Source organism: Nomascus leucogenys, chromosome 5 (assembly GCF_006542625.1).
Source record: "Nomascus leucogenys isolate Asia chromosome 5, Asia_NLE_v1, whole genome shotgun sequence".
In the NCBI taxonomy this organism is placed as follows: domain Eukaryota; kingdom Metazoa; phylum Chordata; class Mammalia; order Primates; family Hylobatidae; genus Nomascus; species Nomascus leucogenys.
In genome coordinates this window covers 1,078,086-1,093,170 of record NC_044385.1, presented here as the reverse complement: position 1 = coordinate 1,093,170, position 15,085 = coordinate 1,078,086, and the positions used below count along the sequence as shown (strand labels likewise).

The following is a 15,085-nucleotide window of genomic DNA, read 5'->3' as shown; positions in this document are numbered from 1 at the left end:
CAGCCACATTCTAGGCGCTAAGTAGACCCCTGTGGGCAATGACTGTCGCACTGAAGTGCAGCTTTGAGGGCTCTGGCTCCCTTGACCTCAGGGAGTGAAGGGCTGGAGCCCCTCTTTTCTGCTAGAGGTGAGGGAATGCCCTCTTTCTGCTAACATCTCTCCTCGGGCCCAAGGATGGCAGAGACAGTGCCCAGAGACAGAAGTGGGCTGCAATAACGAAGTGTCTAGAGGGAGTCTACTATTTCCCACCTGCTGTTGCCAGGGGCCCAGCCTCTTCTATAGATAAGACAGTGAAAAACAGACGAGGGGCCCCAGGAGAAGAAAACCCCTGTCTTCAGATTTGTCCACAGCCTTAACCTCAGGACTTTAGATGTGGAGGGAATACATTAAAGACAAACTTCTCATTTTGCAATTTGGCTTTGGCCCTAATGGTCAGGCTGTGGTTTTCTGTTTCCTCCTGTGGTGTGGAATTTAAGTGTGTGAGTTTAAGCACCAATCACATGCATGCATGTCTACATGCACTTCTGTATGGCTCAACACCGTCTAACCAGAGATCCAACTTTACATAAAGGGAAAAGGGTGTACTGATTGTATGTGTTTGCCTGGTAACTTGTAATCAACATGTCATTGAATCCTGGCATCCTGTCTGCGCTAGGTGTACGTATTACCTATTGCTTCATGGTAAAACTCCCCAAAACTTCTTAGATTGAGCTGGTCCACCTTCTAGGCTGGGCTCAGCTGAGCCATTCTTTTGGTCTCAGCTGGGCCCTTTCAGGCACGTGTGGTCAGCTGCTGGTTGACTAGGCAGTGCTGCTTCTGAGGGTGAGCTGCCTGTCAACTGTGGCACTTTGGTTTTCCTCCCTATAGTATTTCATCCTCTAGCAGGCTAACATGGACTTGTTATCATGGAGATGACAGGGTTGTGAAATAAAAAGCAAAAGCATTCAAGAGCTTTTGCGCCTTGGCCCCAAACTGGCACACGGTCATATTCACAGCTTTCTATTGGCCAGAGCAAAAAAGGCAAGTGAGATTCAGGGTTTGGGAAACAGATTCTGCCTCTCAATGAAAGCAGCTATAAAAGCACATCACAAAGGGCATAAATACAGGAAGGGATGAAGAATTGCTGCCACTTTTGCAATCAGTATCATGCCTTTTCTTGCAGATGACGTTTATATAACTTTCCAAGACAAGGAAGTTGCCCAAAGCCTCACAGCTACTAAGAGGCTGGGCTGAGACTCAGGATTAACTTTTCGTGACTCCAAAGCCCATGCACCTCTGTAAGCCACACGAATCAAGCAGCTTCTCTAAACGTTTGAAGTCCTGGAAAGTAGCTCTTCTGCAATAGAAGCAAGAATCCTGTGAGATTCTGATCCATCTAGTATGCTTCGCTGTTTGGAACAACTGCCTCCAGAGAATGCTTCTGAAGCATCTTGGAAGAACTTGGAATAATTTAAGGAAATGGTTGATTTCCTAATTTAGGAAACCAATGTTCGATATTATATATTTTTTATTTCTTTTCATAGGATAAATTTAAAAGCACAGATGATGCACTCCACATGAACGCAAATTCTATTCATCCATTTTTGTTGTTTGTAGACTATTTATAATTTTCAACAAAGACTAAATCAACTGTGTCTGAAATAACCTCTTACTCTGAAAGCAAGTGGCATAAAAATAGACCTGCTGAGAAAAATTTCTTCCTGCTGCAATTTAATGAAACAGCTGAATACAATTTGAAGCCATCCTTTGACTTTTTTTTTTTTTTTTTTTTTTTTTTGAGACGGAGTCTCACTCTGTTGCCCAGGCTGGAGTGCAGTGGTGCAATCTTGGCTCACTGCAAGCTCCACCTCCCGGGTTCACGCCATTCTCCTGCCTCAGCCTCCCGAGTAGCTGGGACTATAGGCACCCGCTACCACGCCCGGCTAATTTTTTTGTATTTTTAGTAGAGACGGGGTTTCATCGTGTTAGCCAGGATGGTCTCCATCTCCTGACTTTGTGATCCGCCCGCCTCGGCCTCCCAAAGTGCTGGGATTACAGGCATGAGCCACCGTGCCCGGCCCATCCTTTGATTTTTAACAAGGCAAGGTTGTTTTCCAAGACCTCAAATAGATCATGTGGGTGTCAGGGCTACTGTATTGACTCAGAAGGGGGACCAGATCCTCTGTTTGGAGATGGAGTGGTGAGAGGGCCTGCACCAGCAGGTGAAGACCTTAGGTCCATAGGTGAGATTCATTCATCAGGTGTGGTGTTTTAGGGTCCTGATGTTTATGACAAAGGTTATGTATATATTACTAAAGGTAAATTGTAGAACATTACAAATAATCATATAAACCAAAAATGTCGACTACAAATTATTATTATGCATTATTATTCTAAGTATTTTTACCACAATTAGAAGTAGTAGCAGTTGTTGCTGCTGCTGCTGCTGTTGTAGGAATGGGGATGAAAACATAGAATAAAGCTCTGCTGCCTCGTCATTCTGCTGCTCCTATGGCTGCAGATTTGCTGGTTCTGTGCAGACTTTAGACTTCTGTTGTGAAGCTGTAACTTAAGAGACTTTCAGTGCTCTGCTGTGACAGGAAAAAGTGAGTCAAGACAGAACAACAATTCTGTGAATTTGAAGGTGGAGGGTAGGGTGGTTCTGGGGCACAGTTGAAGGGGAAGAAGCACACATCACTGAATGAAGGAGTGGAAGCCTATGGTGAATGGCAGGGTTTGGCCATGAAGCAAATCAGATTTGGATTTTACGGATGGTCACTCAGTGAAACTGACACACCTGCAAAGCGGGAAATGGAGGACGAATAAACAGGTGATGTGTTCCAGCAGCAGACAGGAGGGTCTTCTAAGAACACACCTGATCCTTTACCCAGAGCTTCTTCCTACAGTTCCAGCAGACATTCTCATGTAGAAAACCACGATGTGATTTCACCACATTCTGACTCCACATTCTGATACTACGTTCTGACTCCATGTTCTGACTGGTACAGTATCTTTTTCTCCATTCTCTTATCTTCCCCTTCCTCTTTTCATTATTGCACATAAAGCATCTGTTGGAGAGAGACTCCATCTGATGATTCAGCAGATAAAGCATTTTTCAGCATGTGATTGTTATTTGTAGAGAGAAGGGTGTGAAATACATGGGGTGAGCTAAATATATGTTAGGGTAAGAGAATAAAACATCAGATTTCCTATTTTACCTCTTTTTGTTATATGGCTTCCATGTGTTTTATTAACAAATTTATATGGACATGTAGTTTATAAGTAATTGCCCATATATTAATAGTCCATGTCCAAGTATTCTTTTACTGGAGCTATAATCCTCAAAAGAGAGACCATTAAGCCTTTGAATCAATGATATTCTGGCTCTTTTCCTGGTTTTATCATGACAGCAAAACCAAGTTGTGCTGAGGGTTAAGGTGTATGTTTATGGAACTGTCAGCTGTTTGGTTCTGGAAGTGTGTTCCTTTACTAAGATTTTGAAGAAGTATTAACAATCATTTCAACATATGACGTTGAAATGATTAACTCATATATATGAGGTTGTTTTAGAGAAATTTTCTACCTTAGCTGTTAATTTCTGAGTAATAGACAAAAATACTAATTGTCACCATTTCTGCATTGAGATATCTACATCTATCTAATCTATCACCTATAGCTCCATATATACATGGGATGGTACTGTGATAAGTGGCCTTTAAAATATAATTGGACAGCTGTCATCTCAGAAAAAACTGAGTGGTGCGGAATGGTTTTCTAATTTTTTGTGTCATTAAGTTGACTTGTTCTAATCACTGGATTAATTTGATAAAACAATTATGCCTGCACCTTGGCCAATAATATTAGAGAGTAATTTCAAAATTGCTCAGTGAAATTATGCCAGGTGTTCTGATATTACAGATATCCTAATAAAACTAGAGGGAAATTACCTTGATTATTGGAGAAATAAGTGTTTTCAAAGCAAAAGAGGAGATCTCTGTATTACGTGCAATCTCAAGAAAAGGATCAACATTTGATCATTTTGATGCATCTTTATGGTTGTCACAAAGTGATTACAACTAGTGTTATTCTCTTGACAATCCAGAGCTGGACATTGGGGATCCTCTGTTGAGACGTAGATAATTTATTTTTGAGATGGAAACTAAACTATAAAAGAGCCAGAGCCATTTTTATGTGATACGGCTAATAAGGTTTGGTAAGCACAATAATGCCCTCCAAAGGTGTCCATGTTCTAATTCTCAGATACAGCAAATATATATTCCATGGCAATGGGTATGAGAAGTTGCACATGGGATCAAAATTGCTAATTTGTTGGTGAAAAATAAGGATACTATCCTGAATTACTATGGTGGGTCCAAACGTCTAATCACAAAGGTTCAAAAAGTGAGAGATGAAGAATTAAAAGCATTGAAAGGTCGGCATGTCAGAAAGACAACTAGATATTATTTTTTCAATTGTTTTGGTGATTCTTTCCCTATTAGCATAAATTTTATTCAGTTCCGCTGTGCACATATGATTGGGTAATTTTATATATTTGTAGCATCAATGTGCTAAATATAAAATAAGAATGCAGAACAAAGATACGATTTCTAAAGAGGGATGCCCAGATACCATGGGTATCTATACCCAGGAATAGATAGTGTGCATCTTATAAGGGCAAAACTGTGAATGTGTTGGTATTTCATATACTAATTGGTGTAGAAAATAATGCAGAGGCTGGATTATCAAGAATTTATATGAGATAGGGCTTATCAAGATTAAGAGGGTAAAACAATAAAAGTGATTTGTGATAATTTTGACTAATGCAGAATTAACGATGATGTGAAATCTTTTGGGGTTTTTCTGATGTACAAAGCCAATTTCTGGCCAAGTGAAGTAGCTCACACCTGTAATTCTAGTGCTTTGGGAGGCCAAGGCAGGAGAATCACTTTAGGCCAAGAGTTCAAGACAAGCCTGGCAGCATGGCGAGACTCCATCCCCACTACAAATTTTTTGACAATTAGCTTCACCTGGAATCGTAGCTGTTTGGGAGACGGAGGCAGGCGGCCACTTGAGCCCAGGGGGCCCAGAATGCAATGAGTTATTATTGTACCACTGCACTTCAGCCTGGGTGACAGAGCAAGACCCTGTCTTAAAAAAAAAAAAAAGTAAAATACGAAAAATACATAAAGTTCATTATTAAGAACACAATTTTGGCTTACGTAATTACTAAAAAATACTTTCTATTTTCAAGCTGACATTGCAGTCGCAGTAACACCTCTCTCCTTTTCTTCTTCATCTTCACACTCCTGGATCACAGGCTGAAGCACATGGACCTGATCACCTGTCACTTGACTTTTGTTACTCACTGATGCACCCCACTGTAGTGGATTTTTTTCTCTTTAGACAGTGTCTGAGTCACTGAATTTCTGGATGGACTTCAGGTGTCAAGCATTGTTCTCCATGAACAGGGCGATGAGGGGTCTGGCCGTCACCCCACCTGCCTCCTGAGCATGCTCCAGGCCGTTACCATCAGCCCCAGCATCTTGTGGTAGGTGAGGCTTAAACAAAACATAAATTATCTTCCAGTAGTAGCATGATCGTCTGCACTGCAGCTTATTTCAGTGTGACCCAGACCAATTCAACTTACTGAGCGTCAGTGACTTCTCACTTTCTCCAGTGAGCTCCGTCCTCGGGGGACTGATTTGTATTCTAAGGTTATTTCAGAATATCTTCTTTGTAGGAATCGTGCTGCTCTGCAGTATGTACACAGTCATTCTCTCGTTCAGGCATGAGAGGTGACACCCGGAGCCTTCGCAACACCAGCCGCTCCCCAAGAGCCTCCCCAGAGAAAAGGGCCACGCAGACCAGCCTGTGTCTTCTGGTGAGTTGCTCTGTGGTCACGTACTCAGTGGACATTATTACTTCATCCTCTTTAACCATGTGGTGGGTTCATGGCCAGGTCATCCGGGATGTCCAGATGCCTGTGGTCACTCTCTGTGCCACTGTCTGTCCTTTGGTACAAATCAGTCCTGACAGAAGAATCATCAATATTCTAAAAAATATTCTATCAAAGTGCCACCCATTTTTAACAAGGTCGTACTGGGACAAAAATCTTCTGAAGAGAAATAGATTTTTCTGCCGCCAGTTAAACTATGCAAATAGCACAGGATTTGTTAACTGACTTCAATGCAATGAATTAAATAGCAATTTCATTATATCTAAATAGTTGCTTGATGGTGCCAAAGTCTAACTTCTTTAGTTCAGTGTCCAGCAGGGTTTGATCTTTCCAAATCAAGTCTCTTACACTTTCTGTTTTTTTGAGATGGAGTCTCACTCCGTTGCCCGGGCTGGAGTGCAGTGGCATGATCTCGGCTCACTGCAACCTCCGCCTCCTGGGTTCAAGCGATTCTCCTACTTCAGCCTCCTGAGTAGCTGGGATTACAAGCGCGCACCACCACGCCTGGCTAATTTTTGTATTTTTAGTAGCGACGGGTTTCACTATGTTGGCCAGGCTGGTCTCGATCTCCTAACCTCGTGATCCACCCGCCTTGGCCTCCCAAAGTGCTGGGATTACAAGTGTGAGCCACCGCGTCTGGCCACACTTTCATTTTTAGTCTTATACACGAAATATTATTTTTTCTTCGTGAAGTACACTTTTAAAAAGCTCCTACTGGTAAACAAATCAGAGTTTTAAAAATATATTTTAATTTACCCTTTTTTGTTAAAGGTATTTTAGCCTAGTATCTACTTCTAGCTTTAATAAATAATTTCTCTTAGCTCCATTCCTGTTTATATTTGGGGTTTTATAAAAGCTGTAGAAATTTTGCTCTCATCTTTGCAACTTCTCTCTTTCTCACACTGATTTTTAGTATTTTTCTTCTCTTTGGTGTTATCCAGCTTCTGTTTTGTTTTTTTTTTTTCTTGAGACGGACTCTTGCTCTGTCACCCAGGCTGGAGTGCAGTGGCACGATCTCAGCTCACTGCAAACTCCACCTCCCAGGTTCACGCCATTCTCCTGCCTCAGCCTCCCGAGTAGCTGGGATTACAGGCGCCTGCCACCACGCCCTGCTAATTTTTTTGTATTTTTAGTAGAGATGGGGTTTCACCATGTTACCCAGGCTGGTCTCGATCTTCTGACCTCGTGATCCACCTGCCTCGGCCTCCCAAAGTGCTGGGATTACAGGCGTGGGCCACCGCGCCCAGCCCAGCTTATTTCTTTTAAGTAATTTTTTTTTTTTTCACTTTTTGACACACTGCATTTCTGAATTCAAGGATTTATGTCTGGTTTTCAATTTAGAAACTTACAAACCAACTCTTAAAGGCATTATTCAAATTCTTTTTTTTTTTTTTTTTTTTTGGAGATGGAGTTTTGCTCTTGTTGCCCAAGCTGGAGTGCAATGGCACAATCTTGGCTCACCACGACCTCCACCTCCCAGGTTCAAGCAATTCTCCTGCCTCAGCCTCCCGAGTAGCTGGGGTTACAGGCATGCACCACCACAGCCGGCTAATTTTGTATGTTTTAGTAGAGACTGGGTTTCTTCATGTTGATCAGGCTGGTCTCAAACTCCCAACCTCAGGTGATCCACCTGCCTCGGCCTCTCAAAGTGCTGGGATTACAGGTGTGAGCCACCGCGCCTGGCCTCAAATTCTTTTAATATATCCCATAAAAAAAGAGATTTGTCCTATTCCTTCTCATTCTAGCATTCTAGTCTTCATAGATACATGTATTTGTTTTATATTTTCTTTTTTTGAGATGGAGTCTCAAGAGTGTCGCCTGGGCTGGAGTGCAATGGTGCAATCCTGGTTCACTGCAATCTCCGCCTCACAGGTTCAAGTGATTCTTCTGCCTCAGCCTCTGGAGTAGCTGGGATTACAGGCGCCTGCCACCATACCCAGCTAATTTTTTTGTATTTTTAGTAGAGACGGGGTTTCACTATGATGGCCAGGCTGGTCTCGAACTCCTGACCTAATGATCCTCCCGCCTCAGCCTCCCAAAGTGCTGGGATTACAGGCGTGAGCCACCGCGCCTGGCCGTTTTCTTTTCTTTTTTTTTTTTTTAAACAAATATTTTAGTCTTATTTGTAAATCATTTACACATATTCATACGAAGAAAAATAAATTTCAGAATGGAATCTTGGGACCATGGTAGTTAAAAAAAAATATATATATATATATATATACACACACACATATATATCTATATCTGTTATCTATCTATATATCTATATCTATATCATCTATATCTATATATATCTGATCATTAGCCACTGAAGACAAAGCGAGAGGCTTAGCAGTCATTTCTGGGGGTTGGTGTATCTCCTCATGCAGGGGACAATTGAGAAGAATCCAAGCTGCTCCCTCATCTTCCCTCAATTTTCACCTTCTGGAGACAATATGGGGGAAGGGGATTTTCCAATGCTCTCCCCTAGAAACATTTTAAGAGGAACAGCAAAGGCTTATGGTAACACTGAACCTGCTCCTTGCTAGAAGTTTGGCAAGATTGCAACCTCTGAACCAACCTACTAGAAGAGTTAGCCCAATTCCTATTCACAGGTACTTCTAAGAGGAGGAGGGATTGCTGCACTCATCACACCCCCTTCCCACTTGCTGTGTTCTCCCACCAAGGCCCCAGAACAGAGCTCTCGATCTCATCTGATCTAGTCCCTCCCTGCTCCCGCCCAGCCTCATTTCACAAGTGAACCTTCCTCCCACCCCACACTCAGACACTCTGTAACTGTTGGCCCTGGCAGCTCCTGAGGACTGCTGGGATGATGACACAGCATTTTTGCATCAGCATTGTACTCACAGGGAATCAGAGCTCAGCCAGGAGAGGTCCAAGAATGACAGAACTATGAGCACCCCTACCAAAACTCAGCTCTGCAGAGCCAAATAAACAATTCAATCCAACAGGCCAACTCCTAACATCCCATCCCAGACAGTCATCATTAGAGGTGCACAGTAGATGAACCTCCTACTTGCACTGAACTATTACCAATTCCCAATAACAGTGGGGGAAAGGACAGACATGACAAATGTGGTAGACTCTATCAGAAATGGCAGCTGAGGACAACGCTTAGCCTAGATCATTGGGTCCTATCCAAAAAGCATCCTCAAGAACGGGCATGTTGAGCAGAGAGCTCTGTAGCTGGATGTACCGCCCTTGAATTACTAAGGGACTCAGAGAAAACAAGCCTTGTTTTCCTACGATTATCTGGGAACTGGAACACGGACTACCCCCCCTATGTTGAGGCAGCTTCTGAAAGGCCTTACCACTTATGGTCATCAGCCCACCCGCTTGGTAGGTGCATCTGGGGAGAGGGACTCACATCACATCCAGAGGGGGGACCCGTCTAGGCGGACACCACAGGGCAGCCCATCCCACTGTCACTGGGGCAGGCCGAACATGGTTAGGAGGGTGGACAGATCCCAGGCATCAGCCGCCCCACAGGCGTCGCTCTGGCCTAACACAGAATGCGGAATGCAGGGTGCTCCAAGTGTTCTCCGACACGGCACCTCCTTCACTCCGAGGGCCCCGGCTTTTCTTCCACATGGTCAGGGCCTCCAAAAAGTGCTCCGCAGCCTCCCAGTGAGCCCTGCAGCTGATGCCTAGGTTATAGCGGGACTGGATATCGCCAGGCTGGAGCTCAAGGGCCTGGCAGTATGAAGTTCCTGCTTCTTCACTCTGGTTTTCATTCCACAGCAAACAGTCATTGGGGTGAACACTGAGGGTAGCTGTGAGGCAGTTCATGGCCTTGTCATACTCTCCACTCAGGTTGAAAAGGCCCCGCAAGCCACACTGCACGTCAGGGTCAGTGGATGTAGGGTCCAGTTGCACAGTTGCTAGGAAGAGCAACTTTCAAGAAACAGGGAGTCAGACAACAGAGATCCCAAGATACGCTTGCTGGCGCCCGGTCCTGCCCCGCCAGCCCCTTCTTCAGCAGGTGTCACCAGATAGGCACAGGCTGGTGTGTGGCAGGGTTTCACAGGCCTGTCGCTGCAGGGGCTCATTGGTAAAGCTTGCAGCCGGCGCCATCAGTGCTTATCTGGCTTTAGCTCCAGACACCTCTGCAATGCTCTGATGGCTCACAGTTCTTGTTCATTCTCTGCCTGGGTGGTACCCAGATACAGCCAAGCTTCCATGTGCTTAGGATCCTGCGGCATAGCTGCCTCAAAAAGCAGCACAGCCTCTGGGAGGGCCCTCTCCTGAAGTCGCTGCAGCCCTTCTTTGAAAGGCTGAGGGTGATCACGCAGGGGGTTCTCCTCCTCCAACTGGTACCCCTTATCATAGGAAGCTGATGTGAGGTCATCGTAGCCAGAAAGCCAGGGGTGAGTGTCAGCATCCCATTTTGCCATCTCCTCCAACTCCGTCTGCAACTCTACAGCTGACTTGGCGCGTTCAAACTCCCTATCAAGGGCAGCTGTGTTTACTGGTCTTGTGACTGGTCAACTCAGGCATCTGACGTACACTCAGAATTAGCCAATTTGGGGTCATCCCCTTTGGCCACAAAGTCACTGGCCATGTGCTGCAGATCCTCCTCAGGATGACATTCATTGTCCAACGATTGGTGGCTGCTGCTCAAGCTCTCCCAACCACAGCTTCTCCCGATTGCTCCAAATATTCCTCAGCCCAGCAGGTGGGGGAAACGGCCAAGGGGTCTGTAACTTCAGAAATGAATGATTGGGACCAGTCTGTCTCATTATAATCCTGAATTACATCCACAGCATCTCCAGCTGCAAGACACTCTGGGCCCAGTTCTCAGACAAGGCCAAGTCGGCCACACCAGGGGCTCTCTGGGGAGCCTGGAGGAAGTTTGACTGTTCAATCTGCTGCATCTCAGCCAGGGGTTCATCCATCTTGAAGTTCTGAGGGGCAGGGGATACAAGGGGTACACTGTAGTCCTGCAGGAATTCACCCACCAACTCATCTTCAGAAGCTACTCCCAAAGGCTTAGAGACTGCCTCGGAGGCTGGGGCTCTGCGGGGGCCAGGCCTTAGTCCCTTCTGCTGGGGTCGGGGGTGTTTTCTCTTTTTACTGTATTTAACGATATTAATCATGCTCAGTATTTCAGCTCACTAATCTCATCAGCTGAGACTAATTTAATATTTAACCCATATGTTGTATATTAAGTAGGTTGATTCTATTTCCAACTGTTTGTATTTGGCTTTTTTTCAAATATGGCTTGTGAAGCTTGTAGTCTTTGGTCTTTAACTTTTTTCTATTTTTCTCATTGTGTTGACTTAAACATTTAAAAAATAAGTCCTATAACTGTGTGTAACGTAAGTTTTTTCACTTATGGGAGATACTACATTTGAGACATCTGCAGTTTATGTCTTTGTTTTTTAAATTTGCTTTATGGCAAGTTGGGCAACCCACATGGATTTGGCCAACTCTGATCACCCATATCTAAGAGGAGCACTTACTTCTCAGGCGATTATTTTCATAAATGGTTTCTTTGGTTTGCTTCTCTAGTTGGAAAATTATATTTTACTTTCACTTTCAACACTATACAGTCGTTTAAAGATTCTTGTAACTTTCTGAGAATTTTAGCTTTCTACATTTAAAATGTGTAGAATCTATAGTAGTTTTCCAAAAAGCACAAATGTCAACAGTGTACACATGAAATACATTTTACACAATTTTTTTGTAACAGACAAGAAATCTCAAGTTACTTTATTTAGAACATATCCTTTCCTCAACATGCTGTAAAGTAATAATAATTTGTAGAGTTTAACTTTAATACTGGGGAACTGATTTTACATTTTGCACAAATTTCTGAAATAAATGTACTTCAGAGAACAGTACCTATATACGGCCAAAACTACTGATATTCTACACCACTGAGAAAATATTGGCAGAACTGGCCGGGCGCGGTGGCTCACGCCTGTAATCCCAGCACTTTGGGAGGCCGAGGTGGGTGAATCACGAGGTCAGGAGATTGAGACCATGCTGGCTAGTACAGTGAAACCCTGTTACTACTAAAAATACAAAAAATTAGCCAGGCGCAGTGGCGGGCACCTGTAGTCCAGCTACTCGGAGAGGCTGAGGCAGGAGAATGGCGTGAACCCGGGAGGAGGAGCTTGCAGTGAGCCAAGATCGCGCCACTGCACTCCAGCCTGGGCGTCAGAGCGAAACTCCGTCTCCAAAAAAAAAAACACAAGAAAATATTGGCAGAATTATTTACCTGAATTCAGATTTGTGGCTTCAATCACCATGCTTCCTCATTAGCACTTCCCTGAACCCATGAAAAGAATCTGAGTCTTCCATTTGAACCATAAATTTAAAAATTTCCATGCAATTTTCATGTGGTGAGATAGTATTTGCTGGTAATATTTTAGTCAGTAATTTCTATTGTTATTTACAATGTTCAGAAAATATGACCTGCTGGGTTTCTGGGGTAATAAATTCAATGACATATTTTAGGCCTTTTTAAAACTTTACCACCTAAAATACTTATATCTGGTATTTGAAAATATGGGCATCCTTTCTTTACTGGCAAAAATAGCTGCCATTTATTCCTATGCCTAATTACTATAACTTCCTAACAAAGTTAACATTATTTATGTTCATTTAGTTGTGGGACACCAAAAAGTTAATTTCCATAATGACCTTAATGTTACCTAATATGAATGAAAATGTGACAGAAGCTAAGAGATGGGGTGAATAAAAAGAGGAGAAATGTTCTTCAAAGTGTACCAAGTTTCAATTAGGAGAAATAAGATTTAGTGATCGATTGCACAGAACGGTGACTATAATAAATAATGTGTATTTCAAAACTGCTATAAAGACTATTTTCAATGTTTTCACCACAAAAATTATATGAGGTTATAAACATTAACGTGATTTAATCATTTTACAACATAAACATATATCAAAATATTACACTGTAGACAGATATATACAACTATTATTTTTCAATTAAAAATACAATTTTTTTAAAATTTAATTTTTCTTTTTCAATGAATCTTTGATTTCTTCACTTTAAACTCTTAGGTATTAAGCATACAAATGTTTAATGGCTTAGAATAGTACCTAACACATTATATGAGCCAAATACTAACTACTCCTCCAAACTATCTTTTCTCATAGCATTCTTCAAATACAAGATTATTCTGTATCTTATTAAAATTTATTTTCCTGTCTTATCTAAATATTGATAAAAATAGAAGGTAGGGCATTTGCCTGCTTCATACATTCCAAAATCAAAGGGCAGTTTTACTAATTATTTTTACATTCAGTAACACATTTCTCTCACACAGTAAACACAAATATTATGTAACAGAACTATATTCATATTCTTCATCCTAAAAATGGAGAAAATTTTGAGTTATTTATTGATTGTAGTACAGGACTCATTCTCTATTTTTTCAAATTATTCCATGTCAAGTGCCTAGAATAACAGTTCATGAGATACTATGAAATAAAAAATACTGACAGAGATGGATTACAAAAGTAAACTGAAAAAACATCCTATGAATTGTTTCATTATATATATAGAATAGAATATACTTACATCCATATAAAAAATTAAATCTTTTTAGATAGAATAGCTGTTATAAACTGCTTAAGTTGTACATTTAATCAACACTTAATGAAAAACATCAATTTCTCACAAAAACTTCAAGCAGTAGAAGAGGTAACATTTCTTAATTCATCTATTAGCCAGTAATACCATAATACCCAAATGAGACAAAAGAATCACAAGATGACTACGAAATAACATCCTATTTAAATTTAGACACATAAATTCTCAGAAATATTAAAACAATGAATACAAAAAGGTATAAGAATGATTACATACCATGACTAAGCAGGGTATTTTCACAATGCAATGTTGGTTTAATATGATACAATATTACTTGAACAAAGTAAAAATGTAATAATTTAAATAGAAAAAGTTTGATAAATTCAACACCTATGAATGATAGAACACCAAGAAAACTATTAGAAGAAAACTTTTGAGACCTGCTAAAAGGCCTCTATGAAAAGCCAAAATTGGCCAGGCGCAGTGGCTCACATCTGTAACCCACAACTTTGGGAGGCTGAGGTGGAAAGACTGCATCAAGCCAGGAGTTCAAGATGATTTTGGACGATATAGGGAGACCCCATCTTTACAAAATGTTAAAAAAAAAATTATCTGGGCATGGTGGTGCATGCCTATTGTCCCAACTACTCAGGCAGTTAAGGTGGGAGGATCACTTGAGCTTAAGAGGTTGAGGCTGCAGTGAGCCAAGATGAAAAACTCCACACCAAAAGCTAATATACTTAATGGTGAATGACTAGGGGCTTTATCTGCAAGTTTGAAAACAGGAGGAGAATTTCTACTTTTACCACTATTCACCATTGTACTGGTGGTATGAGCCAGAAAATTATACTAGAAAAATCAATACAATTCTCCAGATTAGAAAAGAAGTGGAATAGTCTTTTATTGCCATAATGTTGTATTTTAAAAGCATAAGAAATTCATTAAAAACGTACTTGAGGCTGGGCACGGTGACTCATGCCTGTAATCCCAGCACTTTAGGAGGCCGAGGTGGGCGGATCATAAGGTTAGGAGATCGAGACCATCCTGGCTAATATGGTGAAACCCTGTCTCTACTAAAAATACAAAAAATTAGCCGGGCGCGGTGGCAGGCACCTGTAGTCCCAGCTACTGGGGAGGCTGAGGCAGGAGAATGGCGTGAAACCAGGAGGCAGAGCTTGCAGTGAGCCGAGATCCGGCCACTGCACTCCAGCCTAGGTGACAGAGTGAGACTCTGTCTCAGAAAAAAATAAAAAATAAAATAAAATAAAATAATAAATAAAAACCTACTTGAGCTAATAAAGAAGTTCATCAACGCCACAAGATCAACATACAAGGTTAGATAGTACTTTTATATTATAGGAATAAACAAAATAAGAATTAAATTAAAATTTCATTAATAGTATCCTAGAAAAAAAAATTAGAAATGAACTTAACAAAATAACTGCATATACTATACACTGAAAATTATTTAAAATGCTGAAAGAAATGAAAGAGCTGAATAAACTGAGATATACTCAATATTCAAATATAACAATACTGAATATGAAGATCAAAATACCCAACAAATTTATCTACAGATTCAA

General features: G+C 41.6%; 1 pseudogene; it reads right to left on the bottom strand.

Annotated features, from left to right (window-relative positions):
- Positions 1-9,363: 9,363 nt before the first annotated feature.
- LOC100599707 lies at positions 9,364-10,977 on the bottom strand (annotated as a pseudogene).
- Positions 10,978-15,085: the final 4,108 nt, after the last annotated feature.